This window comes from Syngnathus scovelli, chromosome 7, assembly GCF_024217435.2.
Source record: "Syngnathus scovelli strain Florida chromosome 7, RoL_Ssco_1.2, whole genome shotgun sequence".
Lineage (NCBI taxonomy): Eukaryota > Metazoa > Chordata > Actinopteri > Syngnathiformes > Syngnathidae > Syngnathus > Syngnathus scovelli.
In genome coordinates, this window is record NC_090853.1 from 12,425,760 (window position 1) to 12,449,480 (window position 23,721).

The window sequence follows — 23,721 nt, forward strand, 5'->3', positions numbered from 1 at the left end:
TCCGGCAGCTGACAGACAGGACAATAGCACCGGGGAACTGCTCCGTCTCTCACTGCCGCGAGTCCCCTCCTTTTCTCTGCATTCTCCTCGTCCCTTGCTTTCCACCTCCATTCATCTCCACCTCGCAACCTTGAGTACACTGGAGGTTTTACATTGATCCAACAAAGGCTCATTATCATATGTTTTGGCTTGGATGACTCTCATCCAAAAGTTCCCACTCCAGTCAGAGAGCCTGTAGAAAATGCAGGAGTAAATTGTGAAGCACTGAAGAAAAGCAGTATCTCGACTGCAGGGTGAAAATGGACTCTGACAAATGAAAGCAAGAGCAACACACGTCCCTTTTCATACTATTGTATGGTCAGCTGCACACACTCAGCTGTTCTGAACTAAAGTTGTATTTTTTAGGCCACTTTTGCTTAATTGTAGTGTCTGGGGAAGGATGGAAGAGAATTATATGAAAATGCTGTGCATTCTGTGTTCGCATCGAGACAGGTTTAAAGCAAAGTTGGCTTTGCTACGGTCCCGATTCCACTTTACAGTATAGTTTCTGAGTTTGTGTGCAGTTTCTTAGAGTATAAAAAGTGCCTTAATTGAACCACTCTTTTGCTGTACCTCCCATTGCTCAACTTTCACTTTCACTCACTGTTGTTAAATTCAAATTTGCTTTGTCGCAACAGTTTAAATACATGACACCGCCTATAGAGAGGAACTATACTCTAATGTGAAAAGAAGTCCATCTTCTTGCAAAGACAAATGCTGTCGTAAAAGTAAAAGTTCCCAAGTCGGATATGTTTTCATGGGTCGTAAACTATTAAACAGGGAGTAGTGTATAGGCAGTGGAAGGTGAGGTATAGATGGGCCCCCTTCCTCCAAAACACTCTTGAGAGCTATCCATTGTCCAGCCAACATCCGCTTTGTAAATGAGTTCATGTACTTCGTGTGTGTGTGCGTGTGTGCATGTGTGTGTACGTGTAACAGGATGTCTCTAACATTACTGAAATGCAACTTCACCTCCCTCCACAAGCTACACACCTATTCTTGTGCATTGTCTCTGCCTGACTTGCGAGAGGGAGTGAACATAGTGTGAGAGAGTATAAGCAGGAAAATGATGTGACATGGTAAATGGCACCGCCGTGAGAAACAAAGACGAAGAACTGCTTTGCTGCAGAAAAGGGCGATCGGTTATCAAAAAGTGAGACGGGGGGCGGGGGGGATCATGCAAGAGAATGAATCAGGGGGGAGGACAGATAATAGATGATGATGGTTGAAACAGAGCCAGTAAAAAGAGAACATTTTACCTGATGTCCCTTCACACAGCAAAGTAAAACTAGACAAAAAATGACAAAGGCTAACTAAGAGATAAGGAGAAAACTACTGTGCTAAAGGTTTCAAGTACACTTGCTTTTCTTTCCATTGATGTAATGTTACTTGAGTAGCGACCAGCTACCTCTCAGTATTCCATCTGCAAACTAAGTCTTTGGAGTTTAATGTGTAGGCCATGTGGTAGAAGCCTGGGCTTCATGCCAACATTTATACTCTCAGTACATGGTGGCCAACTTGCCTAAAACCATGCTCCACATTCAGTCCCACTTTGTCAAAACGAGTTATGGGTAAATACAAAAACACAGTCGGGCAGCATGTATGCCTACAAGATTAAACGCGTTTCAATTTTGCTGTGTTATAAGTGGTGACGTGACATAGCTTCGCTTCCATCTTGTGCTTAATAGTGAGGCAACTTCCTGGCTGCCTCACTGTACGTGTTTCTCACTGATTGGATGTTTATTTAAATTTAATTGCCATGGGCTGCAAATAAATAGCAAGCTTAAATGCTTGATTGGTCTGACTGAAGCAGGTCCATTTCTTGAGTTTGTAACTTATTCAGTATATTAAGAGCAAGCCTGCTTTGCACATGAGGTTGGCTGGGACATAGCATTGTAATTCGACCATGTTCCCTTGGTTGTGTGCATGTGGGCACCTGTGTGCGTGCTTAATCCACATATAATGAAGGCCATGTACAATATATCTTAGACTTGAGCTCTGATGACAGAGGCGCATTTCCATTAACAGCCCGACCTCTTGTTCTTTCTCTCCCAGCAGTTGCTAGCAGACGTCTCTCATACCCTTCCTCTGTCTGTCTGAATATTATTATTTTTTTGAATGTTTTACTTTGGCTCCTCAAAAATCTAATTGTTTGGCTTCTTGTTTTGTCCCGTGCTGACAGCCTCAATGAGGTGGTCCAACGGCAGACATCTGAAAAATGCACTTGGACAATTATTAGAACAGCTTGTAGTCACAGACGCATTGAGTCGAAAAGGAAATAACGTAACATGTGTTTAGAGTTTCAACACTTGGCACTCAAGAACACAGCGAGAGATGCGGCAGCTTGGATTGTGTGTTTTCGTGTGTGGTTGAGAGAGACAAGGATGTATTTAAACAAAACTAATTGGATAACACATACTCTTGGATTAAACTGTTGATGGACTGTTTTGTTCTGATGTCAAACAGTTGAAAAGCTCCAACAAGCGCATCAAGTTGTTGCATCGCCTCACTTGATAATTCCATCCAAATAGTCTCCGTAGGATACATGAGGTTAAAATTTACACACCATACAACACAATACACACAATTAGTGCCACTGCTCAAAAAGGTTTGCAAAACAAAATGAACAATAGGCATCCTGAAAGGAGATGTCAATGAAACCAAGTCAGAGGATCTTATATACAGCCTTTCAGGAAGAGCCATTGTCTGTCGGAGAGATTAGTATCGTCAAATATACCCAATAAGGGACGTCCCAGCGGAAAAGTATAGACACATTATCGCTGGTAGAGATTTCACCTCACCCCAAGAATGTGTGCGTAACAGAATTTGTTGATATTGAGTCACTTAACTGCAGATGAATGTGCTCAGCTTTGCATAGATTCCCTTGACTTTTATTATCATGTAAACACATCCATGAAATGTGACTTGAACGCAGCAGGAACACATTATTTATGAAACCAAGGAGCAACGGGAAGCTTTCCAGCATCCTGGGTGCAGTTGAGAGGTGGACTCGGACCTAAAGCCCTTCACTGGCCGCAATCCTGGATAGTGGACACTCCTCCGCAGCTGCTCCAACATAGAGGAGGAAGGGTGGAGGACCATAAATATAGTTGAGTGAGATGGTGTAATTGTTTATTTCTAGTTGTTATGTGATTACGTTGCGAAGTGAAGTTGAGGAATTTTGTTCTGTTTCAGCTCTCTTTATCAACCGTGTCCATACTCAAATGTCATCTGTTAAACACTGTGCATCTAATGTGGATTTGTATCACTGTTTTAAGTCAGATATTTTTTTATCAAGATGTGTCCATATTCAAATGTCATCTGTTAAAAACTGTGCATCTAATGTGGATTTGTATCACTGTTTTAAGTCAGATATTTTTTTTATCAAGACATGTTGACATAGATGATTACAAATTGATAGATCCGTAGAGGGTCACACTAAAAACTCAAAAACATATATATTTTTTTAAATTCCACAATAATGTGTGCTTTTCTGACCATCATATTATTACGTTGTAGCTATAATCGTCCCCAATATATTATTAGGTACATTATTAGCTTCAAGTGGGGTGAAATTGAACTAAGGAGCCACACAAAGTATCATTAAAGCTTTGAGGTATGTGAAATGCTTCCACCTCCAACAATGGCAGCAGAGGCGCAGTAAGCCTTTTTAATTGCTTGAAGCACTCTGTCCAAGCTGAAAGCCTTCAGACAACCATAGCCAGCATTTCAATCAACACTCTCGTTCAGTCTTTTCAGTATTGCCATCCCGCAATCTGTGCCTCTGTCTTTCTTGGGCTCACCCTCTTGCTTGTGTGTCTCTCACCCTCTCTTAACTAGCTCTCTAATTCTTTGGCTTTTGGTCCTTTATGCTGTTCATCCTCTCCTGTGAAACCAGCAAACTAATTCGTCTCCAGACAAATTGCCAATCAGCTGTGGACAAAGAGAAGAAGAGAAAAGAGACTGGTCCTCAATAGATCCATTCGCTGTTTTGCTAAACGTTCACTCAGAGGAGGAGGGGAGGAGCAGGACAGGCGAAGGGGAGAGTGTGCTTAAATGTGTGGGCATGGGGGCGGGGGTACAAAAGCGGGTTGTGGGGGTATTTGTAAGTGTAAGCATGGGTGTGTATGTGTGCTCATCAAGACGATGTGTGTCCTTGTCGCCCCCCCTGCCAGGGTTCACCTCCTTCTCTATGCAGAGGTTAACGACCTCACCGTCCAATCACATTCTCCTGTCAGGGTGCTGTCGCCAACAGCAACAGGTGGTCCAGCCAATTGGTGTCCTGCTAAGCGGAAAAGTTGCTCTTGACAGACTTGAGGATGGAGAATGAGTCACTGAATAGGCTAGATTGAACAGAACTTATGTCATTCGTCTGTCCACATGCACAAATGCAACAACACCATGAAAAATGTGCTTTTGAATAAGGTGAAGTCACCTTATGTCGTTTTGGAGGTTGCTTCAATAAAATAAACAATTGTCACTGAACTATATTATCACTGCCTGCTCAATACTAAAAGGTTAAAGGTCACTGGGGGACAGGAACAGAACAGAGATGGTGGATGGGAGTAAGAGAAGTAGGCAGGCAAGTTTAATCGTCCTCGTCAGTCTGTTATTGACCACTGCAGCGTTTTTCTCTCCTTCTTGGCTTCAAGCTGTCCGTCACTGTGACCGCTAATTAAGCAGCAAACCGGCTCATAAAAAGGAGCAGGGTTTACAAAGGAGAAAGGATAAAAGCTGCATTAGTCTGGGCTGAGTGCTCCTGCCTCGTTAGACAGAGGGAGAGGAGAAGCTTCGACATCTGTCTGATCATTAACTCACTTAACTTGACATGCCTGTAAATTTTGTCACCCCTCCTTTCGTCCACTCATGTACCCATTCACAAATACAGAGATCACTTGTCCGACTATCCTTCCTTTTAGTTTATCTTGCTTACAAACCTGTCCGTCTTCTTCACCTAACAGTTCTTATCAGCTTAGTTCCAGCTCACATATACAAAGGGTCCAAGACACATGCACCTCTCCCATTGCCTTTTATATAGACACAAAAGCGCCAAAGGTAGAAGGACGTATCTCTTTGACAAGCATGGCAGCAGAGCCGCAGTAAGCAGTGTACTTAACAGTACTTTGTCCACAGATGAGAAAAAGTATTTCGAAACATATATGCATATATTTACACACAAAAATTAAAGGATAAAGAAAGAAAAACGTTCCATTTTCTTAAATGTAATTTGCCACAACAGATCATCACAATTAAAGGCTGGACTCACACTCAACTGGGTTGTACTTTTGTCAAAAACACAGGATAGTTCCGAGAGCCATTGTGTTCTCATAGGCTCCCTTTGCAAACAAATGTGTTGAAAATATAGAATATATTGTAAAATAATTATCTATTTTTAGAAAGAATGTAACTAAAAATGTTAATTTCCCCCATCGTTGCAAAACCCCTTTTTAATCTACTTTGAACTAATTCTGTGCAATAAATTAACACCTAATAACAATCTCATGGATCAGTTACTCTTGTGGACATTCAAGATCAAATTCCATGCACCACAAGTACCTGAAGCAACCAGCCCATTGCTTTGTTCACCACCAATGGACTTGTGCTCCTCAAAATGGGACCTGCCAACAAAACAGCAATGCACCGCAGTGAATAGAAAGAAATGAATGCGAACGAGACATCGTCGCAATAGAATCTGAAATAAAATTCCAAGCCAGGAAGTCTAGTCGGAAATAAAATTTTCACTAGACTGTCAATGCTCAGCAAAAGAACAAATTATCTTTACCAGGTGTGTGGCTATTTGAGGTGTTATAAAAGTGCAATCTTATGTGTTTGGTCTTCTACAAATATGCTACAACACTTAACCATTCTATGTGAAAGCCATAAAACAATGCCATTCGCCACCAAAGTTAAATAGTATGACTCTCAAATTCCAGCCCAATAAAAGTTATTCATTGCGTCACTGACTTAACCATCTGTCGCTCTGCCACCACCTCATACGCATTTGAATTTCCTCTCCCAAAGGTAAAAATCTTATGATGTTGATTAGCAGGTCTATGAAGGACAATTACAACATGACTGAAAAAAATTAAGTCTGAAGGTTAGAGTGGGGGTTAGAGTGAATTTCCTGCAACTTTGTCCAATCGGAAAGCAGGAAGCCAGACCCTTCCGTTGTGCACACATTTGCTAAAGACATGATACACACTCACAAGTAAAATCTTGCTCACTCAAAAACACATAAGAAAGTAAAAATAAGGATACTTATGACTATGTTTTTTTTCTATTTCGCATTGCAGTAAATCTGTGCTTGACACCAACATGAATGAGCACTATATGTGTACATTACAAACACATTATGAAGCACATACAGTCACAAGGCCACGTTTGTGTGGACCTTTCGGAACCACCTGGATTACTTCATGAATTGGCACAAAACATGATCTGATCTCAAGATATTACCACCCAAATATGGGTTCATGTTTTTATTGGACACACATGTAAACATTCATAATGCAGGATGGAAAAGTAATGTTTGTGAACCCCTGGGTTAATGACTTCTGTAAGCGCTAATCGGAGTCGAGAGCCAGCCAATCTTGAGTTCAATCAATGTGACGAGATTGTAATAGTTGTTTAATGCCGCCCTGCCGTACAAAAAAAAAGACTGTGTAGTTTTAAGTTTTCCATTCTCAAGAAGCATTGTCCAGAAGTGAACTGTGAATTGAACGAAAGAGATCTCAGAATAGCAACAATCAAGAATCGTTAACTTGCATTAAACCGTAAAGGGTCACGAAAGCCGTGATGTTCATCAAGCCATGGGAAAACAGATTGTCTACAAATGGAAAAAGTTCAGGGGCTTCACATACAAAGCCTTGCAAATCTTTCAAACTAAAATACGGCGTATGATCAAATCCAAAATACACCTCATGCAAAAGAAAATCCAGATGCAAGAATCTTCGTGTACGCACGTGGAAACTGGCCATTCACCCCAGGCTTTGCATGCCACCGCACCCACCGCTGCCTAGCATCCCCTCTACGACTCACCAATAGCTTTAATTGCAAAGCAAATCTCAAAGAAAAACATTCTCACCAACTATCCTAAAGATGTTTTAATTGCTGAACTCAAAGTTTTCTAAAGTGGAATGGTCCAAAAGTCCGCCTGACTGTTGCGCAGGAAGGAAGGAAACATTTTGGTTGATGATATTGCTGAGAGTGTCACGTCTCGTCCCCAACTGCTCCACTATGTGTCTGTTGTCTTGGTTTCTGTCTGTGTGCTCGCCCCTCCCCTCCTGTGTGCCCATGATCAGTGTGATTATTCCCACCTGCCTCTCGTTACCTGTCGTGTATATAAGTCCTGTCTGCCCCTCACTCCTTATCGGATCATTGGTTGTGGTTGTTCGGTGTCGGATTTATGTTGTGTGTTCCTGTCATGAGGTCTTTTTGGTTCCTGTTGTCATCCGGTCTTGCTGTCGTCATGTCCTGATTGTCGTCTGGTTTCACGTTCCTGTCAGTCATTCATGTTATTGTGGTTACGTCGTGTCAGTTTGCCTTTTTTGAGTTCACCAATAAACCCTGGTCCAAGCTGCTTGTCCCACCCTACACTGTGACCTTTACATTTTGTGTTCAAGAAAAAAAAACGCAAACAGATTAATTCCAGAGAATTGACATATTTTCTTCTTGCAGTGCTATTTATACACATACAGTATTTTCTGTGAATTTCTCGCCAACAAACTACTATGCATCCGAATTTCGAGAAATGTACACACGGCCGTCTAAGCTTGTGAGCGTTGTCGTTTGCATATACGTGTACAGTATTTGTGTGCGTGTGTGTGCATGGGTGTGTGCGTGTGTGAGGGGAAATGAGCTAATTTGTCTGTGTATCCTGACCATGTCCATACACGCTGCTGCTGCTGCCATAATGAGGAACACATTTGGTCTTCTATTACTTCCACATGTGGCACTGAGCGAGGAGGGCAGCTGCTAGAATAAAAACAGTGCTTATACACAAACACAAGGCGTTTTTCCCACTTTTTATTAATTGCCTTTTATTTTCATCACACTTGTGAATAATATGGAGAGAATTCAAGAAGGTTACAAGGTTTTGTAGGTGGCACTGTGCGGAATTGGCCCGCTCAGAGCAGGCTGATTAAAAAAGGCTTCAAAAACATTGGCACAGTGGGGGACACGCAGTTATGAAAATTATGACTTTCTGTCTTATTTTTCACTGTTTTATTTAGATTCTCTTCATAAAAGACACACTGGCTGGCACTTAAATGTTTGCTAGAGCCGATTATGTGTGTAATGGGTTCTGAAAGGGGCCTCAGACAGGTATTTCTTTTGGCATCCTCAACAGCCAATTCTCACTTCAACCATAAATAATGGTGCCATTTGACTTGTGGGCCTTTAAACTAAAACCTGCAGAGAATAACTTTAAAGAAAGTACTGACTGTGGAGACCGTGTGGAGCCAAATAATACCACAAATTTGGCAGTCACTTTTGTACCATCCTACTATCCAAACGCAAGTCATGGGACAAGAATGTTAAGTCAACAAACCTCTCAATATGGCTGTGTTACTTTTTTATTTTAAATCAAATTCTTCTTGCATTAAACAGACAAGTTGGTCTCCCACTCAGAAAAGAAGCAGAACAAATAACAGTGGAGAATGAATAACAATGCTATTTCAAGAGGGGAGGTGGTACACACAAAAAACATGAAAACTATTTGAATTTATGGAAAGGTCCCACGGGTAGATTCCACTGGGAAGATGTGGTGCTCGCCTTTCCACACTGAGTTATTATCAGTCATGTAATCAAAACACACATATGCTGTAAGCAAACCGAATTTCTATAGGAAATTGTATTCTCAAAATATCAAACAGTGAAGTAGAACTATATTGAAGAAAAGTGAATTTAACATCTTCCACATTACTCAAACATGATTCCAGATTTATTATTTAGTGTTCTATAAATTCGACCTTATTGTCGATCATCAACTCAAAACTTTTCTGCATTTCTATCCATCCATTTACTGTAGTTCTTATCCTCACTAGGGTGTTGCTGCAGCTTATCCCAGCTGGCTTGTTCCCAACCATACACAATCAAAGTTGCATCACCAATAAGTAGTGTTTGGATTCTACGATTTAATATAAATGTAATTTCTTTGGGTCTGAGTGCCTGTGACAATTTTCTAGAACAGGGGTGTTGAACTCTGGCCCGCAGGCCAAATTTGGCCCACAGTGTAATTGTATTTAGCCTGCAAAGACAAATTGTGCATCAACTTTGTGTCAATACCAAAATTGCAAATTGTCTTCACTTTTAAAAAGTAGAGATGTTGCTAGCAATTTTTATTTCCATTCATCTTTTTTTTAATTGAACAGTTTTTACTAGTCTCCAATTTCAAAACTAGTTGTTGATCAATTTGTTGTGTAGCCTGTACTGTATATAATATGACAAGTTCATACAATTATTTGGGTTGACAGTTATAATGGCCCTCCGAAAGAAATGATTACGATACAGCCCACAACAAAAATGAGCTTGACACCACTGTTCTACAAGAACTTTTTCACATAATGGGAGCAAGGATTGGAGAAATATAGGTGCGGGGGGCAATGAGGAAAGGACAAAAAGAAGTAAAAGGAAAGGAGGAGGGGGTCATTACAGAGCTCTAATGATGTGGTGATTGATGAGGGGCCCCAACTCTGACCCCACATTAGTGCAAAGCCTGAGAACCAGACCTGCGTTCTGCAAATGTGTATGTTGAATTTGAACTGTGTTTCACAATTTAGGCATTTACAATCTAATGCATTCTTCAATACAGTATTACAACTAAGTCTGCTAACAAGTAACAGCTGGGATGTCGCAAACATGGTGCAGCTGTCAAGTTGTTGTTTTTTATGCAGCGGTTATCGGCTGACCCATGCTGCCAACGGAGTGTACTGAACTGTCCAGGAAAGGCAAAAACAAGGGCCAAAAATGGCAATGGGCGGGGCATGCCACAAGCGTACTTACTTGAAGCCCGTCATTGACCGATGGCTAACTGGTGGCACGTTAAGTCAGTGATGTAAATCACACCAAGAGAGATGCTTTAGGAAGAAAACAGTTTACAACCCTCCCTAAGTAGCTATTCTTAATTCCTACCTCAGATTTGATTCTTTGCCACCTTACCAAATATTCACCAATGCCAAACTATCACAAGTAATAAACAATAAAACCTTTTTTTTTTCTTTTCGTTTGGCTATCAGCAAGCAGACACAGGCACTTGTTCAGGCACACATGTAGATCGACACAGGAGCAGCCAAACTAAGTTAAATGAGGACCAGATGAAGCAGCCATGAGATACAACTGAAACACATGTTGACACACAGAAGCACAAGCCCGTTCCTTTGATTCGGCTACAGCTGCGACCACAACTCAATTCTCTCTTCGTTTTTATAATCCTCATCCCTCATTCATGCAACCACAGCAGGAACTGCAACACTCCTCCTTCGTTATAGGGCTGTAAACTACACAAATATGTTTGCGCCTTGGTAACACACATTTAAACACTCAGTTTTTCCACTCATCACAGTTTTTTCACCTCCTCCCTCTTTTTTAATTTTCCCTCTCAGGAGTACACAAACTACATGTTGTTGAAAGAAAGCGATGAGTGATGCTCAGCAAAAGGACAGAGATAAACTTTCAGATAATGTTTTTGAGATGAAATGGAGAATGATTTGATTCCCTGTCATGTCTTGAAACCCAAAGCTAAAGGAACTGCAGGGGAAGTTAAACATGCACAACTTGTTTAACGTTGAGCGGAATCTTAGCAGGCCTGTGTTGTCTCCTCCTGGCCTTCCTTGTCCACCTTCAGACACATCTTTCTCTGACAGACTCATTGAACTGCAGCCAGGTCATTTTTTAAGACCTCCACCACTCGTCTCCAACAACATTGTTTGTCTCTCCTTTATGAGGACCTTCCCTTAACCTGCCCTTTATCATCTTTAAGACAATATTTGTCCTGCTGCTTTTTGGCAGCTTCTGCACTAAGCTACAGTACCTCAGTGAGGATATCTACATTTGGACATTGACCCTGAGCTCATCCTTTGTTTTGTTTACCGAGTGCTTTGCAAGGTTTGAAACTTTTATCACTAACCACCCATCCAGAATCGTTTTGAGCTCTTATGCTGACTCCCCCTGCTTTTAGCAACTACCTAAATTAGTCATATATGTATTACTTTTTGTACGCAATAAACTCGGGATGTTCAATAACACTTTTTTTAAGACTGATACAGAGTTCTCAATTCTTGGACAGTCACTGATACCAATACCAAGTATGGATACCACTAGTAATTGTTATTGATAAAAATTCCCCTCAAAAATAATAATCGCAAATTTTTAGGTAGTACATAGTATATTCCAATCTAGTATTTTTCCTTAAAATTACATGACATTTATGGAATTTTTTTTGTCACTTCTAATTTCTTGTTCCTGAAAATAAAATGTCCACAAGAAGGCAGCCAATACTGGTATCAGCCGCTGTCATGAGTACCGATACCTCGACATAAGGCTGTTAGCGGTACCAATACCTAGTATTGGTACTCTCTAGCGATGTAACTTTTGTACATAAAGTAGTACAACTCTGTTGTTTTGGTGACGGTAAATCAAGAGCAACACAGACATACAGTATTGTAATGCATATGGTTCAGAGGTAGTGATGTTATAATACAAATAATTACATTCCAGTAATATGAACACGTTCACAAAACATAGAAATGTATCAGGCACAGATGCGCGCAAACATCACCACACATACAGTACCCAGTCCTCCCCATCCCAGCAAATCCCTTTCATCTGCTCAAAAAAACTCTTTTCCAAAACCACATACTAATTTGAGAGTACAACATTGTGGCTACTACCACATTAACACAAACTTGCGCGCTGGAGAAAAAATAACATGCTCAATATCTGGCTCACTTGCTCGCATATTCACACACGAATGCAAAACACACATGGACACACTCATAAAAATGATTATTGCCTAACACAATCACCAGGAGGTTTATTGTCATGTTAAGAAAATGTACACTGATTAGATTGGGTGTTAGCTGGTTTCGAAGAGCGAAATATAGCCATGATCGCAAGTGGACATTGCCATCCAACATATTCCCCGCTGCAAAATTACATCAGGTGATTGAAATAGAAATGCAAGAGCAAGGATGAAAATGATAGGGTTTTCATCAAATGCCGCTACTCAAGCCAAACATCTTTCCACACCAGGCTGCTCATAAGCTGGGCCAGTTCATCCACTGAGCACTTGGCATGTGTGGAGAGTTTATCACTTTATGGGTAGTTTTACTTGGAAGTGATGTATGTACAAGATGAGAGTCGCGACATGGGTATATGTGTGTGTCACTGATAAATAACAGGTGGCTATCATCAGAGGGATTGCAAGAAAATCTTGCCCCCGAAAAGAAAAAAACATCATTGCATTGTCGTGTATGCATGTACATATTTTTGCACGAATGGACAACAAACTTGAGTTGACCAGAGCAAGGATTTTTGAGGAGACTACAACTAAGTGTGAGTACGCAGTGGATGTTTCCGATCCATCAACAAGTTTCTAACGAGGCCTGCAGTGCCACAGCTAATTGCTTTCAATGATCTCATAAAGTTTTTCACAAACACACACACACGTACACGCCACCAAAAGGATAATATGTAAAGGATAATATTTAGTGCACAGACTAACTGACACATGGAAAAGTAAAAAAATAATAATTGAGCCCATTTATGCCAAACTATGTGTGTGCGTGTGTGTATATTTAATATAATCTACAGCAACATCAGGCTCCTACAGTGGCATTTCCCAAAACGCATCCACAGACACAGTCTCCCAGGCGTCAAATTAATTCACCATGTGCTGGACCACAATTGTTCACATTTCACAGACCCGCAGTTTAAAAACGGAGACTATAATTGGAAAATCCTCCCAAAAAGTTACATTGTTATCATGTAAAGTACATGCATAGACTAAAAGTGCATTTACCCTATTACAGTATGGTGAGTGCTAAAAATTGCCCACTGCCCATATGACGTGATGAACCATGATGCCCAGGCGCCAAAGACCTTATTGTTAGGAACGCAGTACAGCTGTCGTCATGTTTGAGCAATCTCGAAAATATAAAACGCAACTGGCTGAACAAATAAACCTTTATTAAAAAAAAGATATACATGTTGTTGTTATCTGTGATGAAAAACAAAAGTCTAACTTCATCTATTAAAAAAAAAAAACAAGTGTGTGCAAAAACAAAGATGTCCTTTCTTAAAAAGCTATCTTTACTAGGCACTTCTGGTTTTGTCTCTCCTGGGTGGCTGCACAACACAGTGGGTCCACGCAGAGTTTTCCACCGCAACATTGGCTCCTATATTTAATTGCTTCATTATGGAGACTTGCAGTTTGAATACCAGAGTGCTTGGTTTCCTTAAAAAGATTTAAACGTTCATATTGGATTTATTTTTATACTTGAAAATAAATGAATTACTCTTTTCAAATAGATTGTAATTATTTTTCCATATTCACTGTATGACATCCACTGTATGTAATTGGGCATCTCGTCTTCTGCAGCTAAATTACATTTCAAACTGTGAAAGTATGAGCAGTATGTTGCCCTCCCATTGCAACTACCGTATAGTAATGAGAAATGACAGATAAAACCAACATAATATGTTTCTAAATGCCAGAACAATTTCAGTGTACTTTGGAATAGATTCTACATATCTGGAAGAGAACAAGGGGGATGGACACTCTCCTTGGAAAGTAGATTGCCTTTTTTGGTGTTGGTTGTGAAGGAGTGTACTGTGGTCTGACACAATCAAAATATTTCTTGTGTGATCTACTGAGTTGAAATCCGGGGTACATCTCGTTTCATTATTTGCAACCCGCTTGTTCCTCGTGTCTCGCTCTGATTTACGTTGGCTCCTCCCACCCGAGATCACATCGAGGAGTCCATCAGGGACCAAAGTGGTGTTTTATTCTTTCTTGTTGTGCGTAGTGAAAAAATATAATTGAAATATATATTGTATTTTTATATATATATATATATATATATATATATATATATATATATATATATATATATATATATATATGTGGTGTGTTCCCTTCACCCCTGTGAAAACTCCTCCAGCCACCACTGATAGAAACCATTTTTGAGATGAATACAAATCAATTATTTACTGTACAAAAAACTGTCAAATCCTCAAAACTGTGTTTCAGTTGTTTTAATTTTCTTATTGTTGCTAAATGCATGGGAGAACATAACATCTGTTTTTATAGACCCTTTAAGATGACTGTCAGTCTAAAAGGCTGCATTATAGCTCCTCCATGGGGCCTCCTTGCTACTCACTTTTCAAATGTGCATTGAAGACAGTTGATATCTTCATGGCCAAAGTACCAAGGACCGAGGAGGCTTGTAAATAGCAGAGTTGAGATGTACACCCGGTAATCTAGTTTGCTGTTTACTGGACCTGCAGGTATCCCATTGTACATGTGGTTCCTGGAAGAGACCACATCCACTTCCATCATCGTCAGGGGTCATTATAGGATCAAGGAAGGTCCTTAGCTTTACATTTGCAGTGTCATCATTGTACATCACAACAATGAACAAACTGTCTCTAGCACGGTGGTTTCCTGTGAGGCCCGAAAAGCTTTTTAGTTACTGTAGCTAAGAATGTGAACTATAAACATATCCACACAAATATTTGTCTCACATTCAATCCACTGTCCACTCCGATGTCCCCCTCCCCACTTAAGTGGCCGATCCTCTTGATACTCAAAACTATTCTCGTACTTAAAATATTAGATTGGTTTTTCAGTGAGTGCTACGTAATCAACTTTCTTGTATTAATTTTTATATTAATCTGTACAATTCAGCTCTGCCCCCAAACCCAGAGAGATGTTTTGTTGTTTCGTTTTTCAGCGCAATGTGTGACAGTGACAACTCTACAAATAACACAAGTTTTCCAAAGCTGCTGTTGCTGTATGGTGTCTTAACACGATACTCACTTAAAAGTAAACAGTATTTTGACATAAATTTTCGTATAAGCCAACGTCTGGTGTTGTACATATTTGACTGCTCAGATGACCCAACGTAGATGTGAGGACTTACATAAAAAATATATACAATGAAAAAAAATGTCTTAACTTTTCTAGACTCTTACAGCTATTTGTAGGTGTATGTAAAAGTGAGTCTTACTTCCTCAAACTGCCCTAACCACTAAAAATGGGTCTGACAAAGACAAACACACACATCTTATGTTGACGTGAACTACAGGCTACCTGCCAAATGACAGACGGGCAAAATGGCTACACTGTGGTCTGTGGTAGTAGTGACACTTAGTAAGACAAACAAATACACCACACCACATCCTCCACCACACACAGACTGCACTGTGTGTACAACATAATACGTAACCATAAATCTTGCATGCTGGTAACTGTATAAAGTCATGTAAGTCAAATGGTGTATAAATTTCAGTCTAGGAGATTAGCAGATGTGCATTCAGTCACAGTATTTAAAGCCAGTAATGCACTCTCCGCATTGAGGGTGGAAAGAAAGGGAAAATAATAGCTGTTACCAGTGCGATTTTTTTTTTCCAATAAATGTACCCTTTCTCTATCTGCTGCCTCTTTTATTTTCATTCCGAACTGCTTTTCGTGGCTCAAACTACTCTCCTGGCCCCTGTAGAGCTTTAAAACATATTGCCAGGTACACATTGCTACTGGGCCTTAGAGAACTGGAGACATTGAACAAAGAAAACATGAAAAAAATACAGCAAGAAGGAATGCAAAAACGACAGAAGAGTAATATAAAAGGAATGAAGATAGAACCAGTGACGCAGGGGAGGACACAATTACTTTTACATGTGTGACCTTTGACCCTTTGCTAAACAGTGAGTGAGCACATAGTGTAAATGTTAAACCAATCAGTCATTAAATTGCACATTAAAAATAACCCATCTTCAAAGCCTCACATTGCTGCATATCAATCAGTGCTATCCAGTCCAAATCCCACTTAACAAAAAAAAAAAAAAAATCCTCATCCCAACTGTCCAAATCACAATCCTCGCAAAGGAAAACATACAAGAATGCAAACGCTCAATTTCATTCTTAGCCACCTCTTAGGGAACTAAAGGGAAAGTAGACATTTTTTATGTATCCAGCTGCTCTGTAAATCATTTGACTAGTGTTCTCCTTTGAGAAAGCAAAGCTCAGAGATGTAGACCAAGAGACTGTTCAGTCATTTTTGCTTTGGATTTTGCTATTGTTGCTATTGCTAGGTAAGTGAATAATCAACATAAATTAGAAGTTATTTTGAAAGCAAGATTTACTGATTAAGTTCAGGTTACTATAGATATCAGCGCTCCAAATTCGAGTAGTAAATTTTAAAAACCAGGCTTTACTAAAAATGAATCACCACAGCTATCTCCATTTTTTGCATTCCTTTTCAGGTTCCCAAGCAAATATAAGCAAACCAGAAGATTTGTGATTCACAGGCTTGCCAGGGATATAGTGTGTGCTGACTCTTAACTATGAAGTACCAGTCACAGGTTTGTTTGAAACATATAGTATATTTTTTTAAATGAATTATTGCAAGAAATTCTAGTAGAAGTCAATTGTACCATGACTGTAAAAGATTGATCATATCAGGGTGCCTTCTTTGTGTGTAATACCAACTTATAAGGCAAAAGGCAGAAGTTCAATATGATTCTCATTCAGTAGATAGTGATCAACAGAAATCAAACTTTGTGATAACTTTTTATTCTTAAAGTTGTTAATGCAACTATACGCAGACCTTGCTGGTCACGTGACCACGCTGAAGCTCCCAACTCGATGAAAACCAAAGGCTCCATGCATCTCAGCTGCATTCAGACAGACAAGGACAAGTGTAATTGTGGCTTGCGGTTGGATGGAGCATTCAAACAGAAAAACCACCTTGTCCACAGCTGTCCGGGTGTCGGTAAGGTCTGTATGTTTAACAGTCTGTGCATGTGTGTACGTTGAGCGAGATAAAGATTCAGTGGGTACGTACATTGTCTGTCAACCACTGCGTGACACAAAGGTGACACATATGCACACAAGTCAAAGCACAAGTGGATTGAGAAGTTTTATGGTGAGAATATTTTGCTGCCGGTCCACACAATATCCGAAGATAACAATTTGCACTCCCCCATCACACCTTAGATCTTTAAAGAAATTTTAAGCATTTAAAATCAATTTTGCAGCGCGAGATCGACAGGCGGATCGGTGCAGCGTCGGCAGTAATGCGGACCCTGTACCGGTCCGTTGTGGTGAAGAGAGAGCTGAGCCAAAAGGCAAAGCTCTCAATTTACCGGTCGAATTACGCTCCTACCCTCACCTATGGTCACGAGCTATGGGTCGTGACCGAAAGAACGAGATCCCGGATACAAGCGGCCGAAATGAGTTTTCTCCGCAGGATGTCCAGGCTCTCCCTTAGAGATAGGGTGAGAAGCTTGGTCATCCAGGAGAGACTCGGAGTAGAGTCGCTACTCCTCCACGTTGAGAGGAGCCAGATGAGGTGGCTCAGGCATCTTATCAGGATGCCTTCTGGACGCCTCCCTGGGGAGGTGTTCCGGGCATGTCCCACCGGTAGGAGACCCCGGGGACGACCCAGGACGCGCTGGAGAGACTATGTCTCTCAGCTGGCCTGGGAACGCCTTGGGATCCCCCGGGATGAGCTGGATGAAGTGGCTGGGGAGAGGGAAGTCTGGGAGTCCCTCCTAAAGCTGCTGCCCCCGCGACCCGACCCCGGATAAGCGGAAGAAGATGGATGGATGGATGGAAATCAATTTTGCCAAGTAATTTTAGAAAGCAGATTTTTATTTCTTGATTTCTTGATTTATTTGTTTAACTGAGACATCTCAATAGTTGTTCACAAAGTATCTGCTATTCTGCGGCACTATAGCACAGGGCAAGACAAATTCCGTTGTTTTTTTCATACTCGAATATTTAAACCCTAGCACAAAAGGAAGTGTCACATGGTTTGGATTCCATCAGTCAAGCATTCTAATAAGCTGTAACTGAACGTAACAGAGAGGTCCTATTCTTACAGTTGTGTGTCAGAAGATGAAATATTGTGACAGCTTCATGTCGTTCAGTGGCTGCTGATAGCTCACAGAACATATCTATGGTATCAAACTGAAATATGAGTATATTTCTATGAAATTACGCTTGCGTGTGTTATGGTGGGGCTCAATATTCCCACGGCATGGACAGTGTTGACTATTCCTCTAGAGACTTGAGAATCTATTTCAGGGAGTGGAGCAATAAGATGCGGAAGAGACAGGTGCCTACGAAGTTAGCACAGACTATGAATATGATATCTGTAAGAAGAAATGGATGGTGGTGAGTTTAGTGACTAGCTGCTCAATAACAATTAACACAGTTGTGAAAATTGAAAAGTACCCTATGTTGATTTATGGTTATTTAGTATCGGTGTTAGCATTCCATAAGATGGCTGACAAATCATTTATTGCCACCTATAAGCTTTTAAAGGAAAAACACTGTGTGCAACGTTGCTTATCTAGAAAAAAAATGGTTTTAAGGGGGTACTTTACTTTCATATCCAAAAAGCAGGCCTTGCAAATGAGGTTTGGAAATGCGTAACTTGAACTGAATCAGTCTGCTAAATTGCAAAGATGCTGACAAGAGGCGTAGTAATGCATCCATCTGGCAATCAGTTTGGATTAACAATTGAATTATTATTATTTTTTTAATTAGATACATTTCCCAACTGTAAATAGACTTATCTTTTCAAGCCTACTTAGATGACCTTTGACCTCATGTATCCTGCATAATTGTCTTCAGCAGCCATTAAATAGTGCCGTTGTGACATTTCGATAATGAGAGGAAGCAGCCATCAGCTGGTGGTGCAGATGCACAAAGGAAGGGATAAAGATAAATGTATCTTATTTTCTCTTCAGTGGGCCTGATTCTTACCCACACAACCAATCAGCAAGGGAATTGTTTTATTTATCTCTCTCTCTTTTTTTTTTTTGTGCATTCACATCCGTCCAGTCCCCAAATGGGACGCTACCACCTGCTCATCAGATTTTCGAGAAACAAAAAATCATCTGCCCCAAGCAGTAAGAGATCAGTGTGGAGTTACAGACGAGCAGGGTTAGAGGGGTTAACTCCCCAACAAGAGGCCCATTTACAGACATGGACAGGAACCATCTATCAGCAGTCTGCTGCCTGACACCACACGGAGTCGCCTTGGGCTGAAGCTAAAGCTGCAAAATGTAGCCAGAATTAGAAATGAATAGACTATCCTTATGCGTGCCAAAATATTTTTTTATGATGCATAGGATTTAGTCCACGTGATGTGCTCAAAAAATGTGTTCCTTCTCATACACTTGCAGTCCCATAACAAGCTCTCACAATTTTATTGCTTGCTTGCACAAAGTGATCACAGCTGGTGTACTGCCATTTCTGCCATAATTGATTTACATAAAAAAAAAAAAAAAACCAGAGAAAATGTGATCTGGACAGTTTCTTAACTGAGCAGCAGATGGGGAGAAGCATGTATTAGGTGGAAGGTCTATTTGAGACTAATTGGTAAGAACTTATAGAAGTACGTATCCAGAGAGTAAATTACAAATTATGTCAAGTGGGACAGTTGGTTGCAACTATAGTACTGATAAAAGGAAAATCCACATATTCTACAGAAATGCAGCAAGGTGTTCTGCAGAAACCAAAAATATGGAAACTGAAACACTTTCCCGAGAGATGGTCAGCAGTCTTATTTGCATCTTGGAAACTGGAATGAAAATCAAATTTCCCTTCAAGGACAAAAAGGAAAGTATTAAAATACATGAGGAGATCTACTTCAAAATGTGACCAGTTTCAATTTAACAAACAACAACATTGAAATGATATTCTTTTGGGGGTTGGATGTGTCATGACCATTACAGCCTATCAGCATTTGAACAGCATTGCAACAAGGAACCTGATACCTGAATCAGGGAACCACATTTACATTTTACTGTTTGGATAATGACAAGAAGGTTATGAGCTCATAGAAGCAACAAGTACGTACTCAATAGTAAACATTGTTTTTGTTGCATTGCTTCCTCACATATTATTTTCTCGTGCTTACAAACTACATAATAATCAGATCGTTTTCTCATATGAAGAACTGCAGTCTAAGTATGGACCAGAGTTTCTCATTCACAAAACTCGTGCACAACAATATGATGTTAATGACAAAGCTTTGTTTTAGGAGAGGGGATTTGCTTTATCGAAAGCCCTAGAGGCGCTGCTGTCACTTTACTGCTTCATAAGTACCGAGATGAAGTTGTTGACAATCCGGGCATCAGTTCTCATCTTCCCAGTGCAACATTCTCATTGATACCTTAGTGTAAATTTATGTAGGGTTTTTTTCCAGTGTGGTTTACAGTTTGCACATGTGCTTGCAAGGTAGCCTGACCCTGCTCTCCCACATGGGACAGAACACCTGCAAAATGCTTTCCTGTCAAACTCCCAACAAAAACATGTTACTCGCACATACATATACTGTATACATACAGTACACTATACACAAAACAATAGCGTTAACACAAACATTTTAAATGAAGCAATGTGCATGCACTCTTATAGACAGGTCTGGTCTGTCACTCACACATACTGACACCATTCCAAGGAGTTGGCAGGCCTATTAATACCGCACTTGAAGGCCTGGGCCATGAGCCATGAGATGCTATGTGGTGTCTGATACACAATTTTTTTTTTTTTTTTTTTTGCTCTCAAACTGAAAGGATGGAGTGTTAACATCCCTACATCTAAAGCAGGGGTGTCAAACTCTGGCCCGCAGGTCAAATTTGGCCCGCAGGGTAATTATAGTTGGCCCACAAAGACAAATTGTGCATCGATTTTATGTCAATACTAAAATTGAAAATCGTCTTCACTTTTAAAAACAGACACTTTTATTAACATTCATCTTTTTAAAAAATGGAACAGTTCTTACTAGTCTCTGATTTCAAAACTAGTTATCAGTTTGTTGTGTAGCCTTTACTGTATATAATATGAGACGTTCATACATTTATTTGGGTTGATAGTCATAATGGCCCTCAGAAGGAAGCGATGACGATGATGCAGCCCGCAACAAAAATGAGTTTGACACCCCTGATTCTAAAGTAATTTCACTTCAAATTGTTAAAACTTCATGTTGACCACAGACTTAGTGACACATTGAAAGAAATAATTTATTCCTTGAGTGTAAAAAAAACAATATTGAAAGAATTACCACCTAATTAAAAGGCTTTCACTTAGTGAGATTCAATTTTATTGAAGCAACTAATTTTAATTATGTTTTATGTGCAAGTTGTTTGATAAAAACATACACCTTAGGCAAAACAGAGAGAAAAATGACTATTATTGGAGAAAAGTTTGGGATAGATTACTTGAAAATCCATGCCATTTTCACTTGGGCCAAAGCAGTGGAAAGTACAGTAGCTTTCCAGGACTGCAAAACAAACCTCAAAGTGCATGCTGTCCATAGAGCTGACATCTTGTCCACTCCGCTGCTTGAAATGTTTACCCTTTCACTTCATTAATAACAGGACCTGATGTTATAACAGGTGTTTAGTACAGATTGCATGCTGTTCATGTGAGCCTACCATCAGTGGATTCGTCAGTGTCCTCAAGTGCCCAGCGGAAAATCCGAAACCCGTCTTCTTCCCACATGAAGTGTTTGACACAATTTGACGCTATATTTACAGAGTGCAATTCGTGGCCTACTGCATGCAGTCACTATCAATTACCAAGTCAACATAATCATAATATTTATGATGTATCGCAAGGAGCCAAGTGTCATCAGACCGATGTTGATGCCCTCTATCATTTGAGTGCTAGTTTGCTGTGTTCGTGCTCAAAAGTAATATGGTCAAGAAAAAAACCACTTACCAAAACAAACATATACCAAAATGTCCTAACAAGCAGGCAAACATGTCCATAGTAAAAACTTTTCAAAATTTCAATGCAGTTTATTGAGTTCACTCAGTCTGACCAAACAGTTTGCGCAAGTCTTGTTAAACATTTGAATTAGATAACTTGTTTAATAGCTTCATAGTTTTTTGCTGCTCATTATCCACTCAGTGTGACGCTCATTTGCTTGCACTTCAACATGCTGTCTGCTGCTATTCACATTTACAGAAACTGGGAAAGTAAACTGGCGACTCATGAACTTTCCCTTTGTCTGTATTGTTCTAATGCATATACTTTTTGTTTGTTTGTAAATTAAAACCTTCATTCTAGCTATCCAAAAAGACATTCTAGTGTAGTAAAGAGTGCAAAGAGTCTGGCTGCTTTCAAATTCATGTGCATATCTCTCACAGCCATACAAAAACACACTCACGCACGCACGCACGCACGCACGCACGCACACACACACACACGCGCGCGCGCACGCACGCACACACCACTGATAACCATCAACTCCAGGGGCAGCACAATCTATTGTTTTGGCTCAGTGCTAATTACTTTTGGTCTTGACCTCTGATTTATACAAAGGGGGTATGGTGATCATGGGTGTGTGCGTGTGTTGGGGGAAGGGTGGTTTGCCGGGGTGGTCATTGCTGATGCCAATCAATAGTCACAGTAGATTCTCGCGTCACTCCATTTAGCCAGTGATAAAAACACAGCACAGCAGCACCATAAAACCAGATTGCTGTAGCTGCAGGGTTTTCCAACTTTAAGTAAAAGTCTCTCTCTCATGCCATTGTTGCTTTTCTCAGTTTTAAAACACTTTTGTGTAACTTCACAAAGCTTGTTCCAATCGTGTTCCAAAACATTTCTTGGGGCGCAGGGGGTGGGGTGAGGGCAATGGTATTTGTAGGTTCCTAACTTCTCAAATCAAGCTGGTAGGTACAATTACATCTGGAATATGCATCGACTGAGACAGAAGTGTGCAAAACAGACAAAAACCTAATCCAACTAAGAGTTTTTACAGTTTCTTTCTAAAGTCCCCTCACTCTTCACTCCTTCTTTCATGCTGGAAAGGTGAAGCCTTCTCCCAGGGTGCCACAATGAAACAAAACCTGTCCAGTATGTGCATTCATTGCAATGCAAAACAGATTTGCAGTGCTTCAGCATCACTTAAGCAACTATTTTCAATTACAATGCCAAGTTCAAAGGCCATTTAGAGGTGCTGACCCTTTAGAGAATGGAAGCTCAATGTATACAGTTTTAGCTTTAGATGAGCTGTCTCAAGCTATTTAAACTTTCCACAGTTAATTATAGGCATGTATATGATTTTATATTATCTTCGGTACAATGGCAATCGACTTTCTTATGAAATATGAGTTAAGTAATTAAGACGCCTGGTTCACTCAAACCCAGCCTCTGCTGTATTCTCACACATCAGTAGACTCGGAGTGCGCAGAACATCTCAATGTTATGTAGGAAAACAGTCACCAACAATAATTAGTACTTCAGATAGCTGCTGTTGAGAAAGTGGGCGTGAGGTTCGTCTGCAGGGGGCGGGGCGGCATGGGAGGTGGAGCTCACTTTGTGACATCGCAATGTGAGGACATTTTTTTTTTTTTTTTTTACTTTGATCGGGTCATGCTGGTGCTTAGAAATGAGGAGTGAGCAGCAACGCTGCAAGATAAGTGAATGAAGGAAAACGCTTT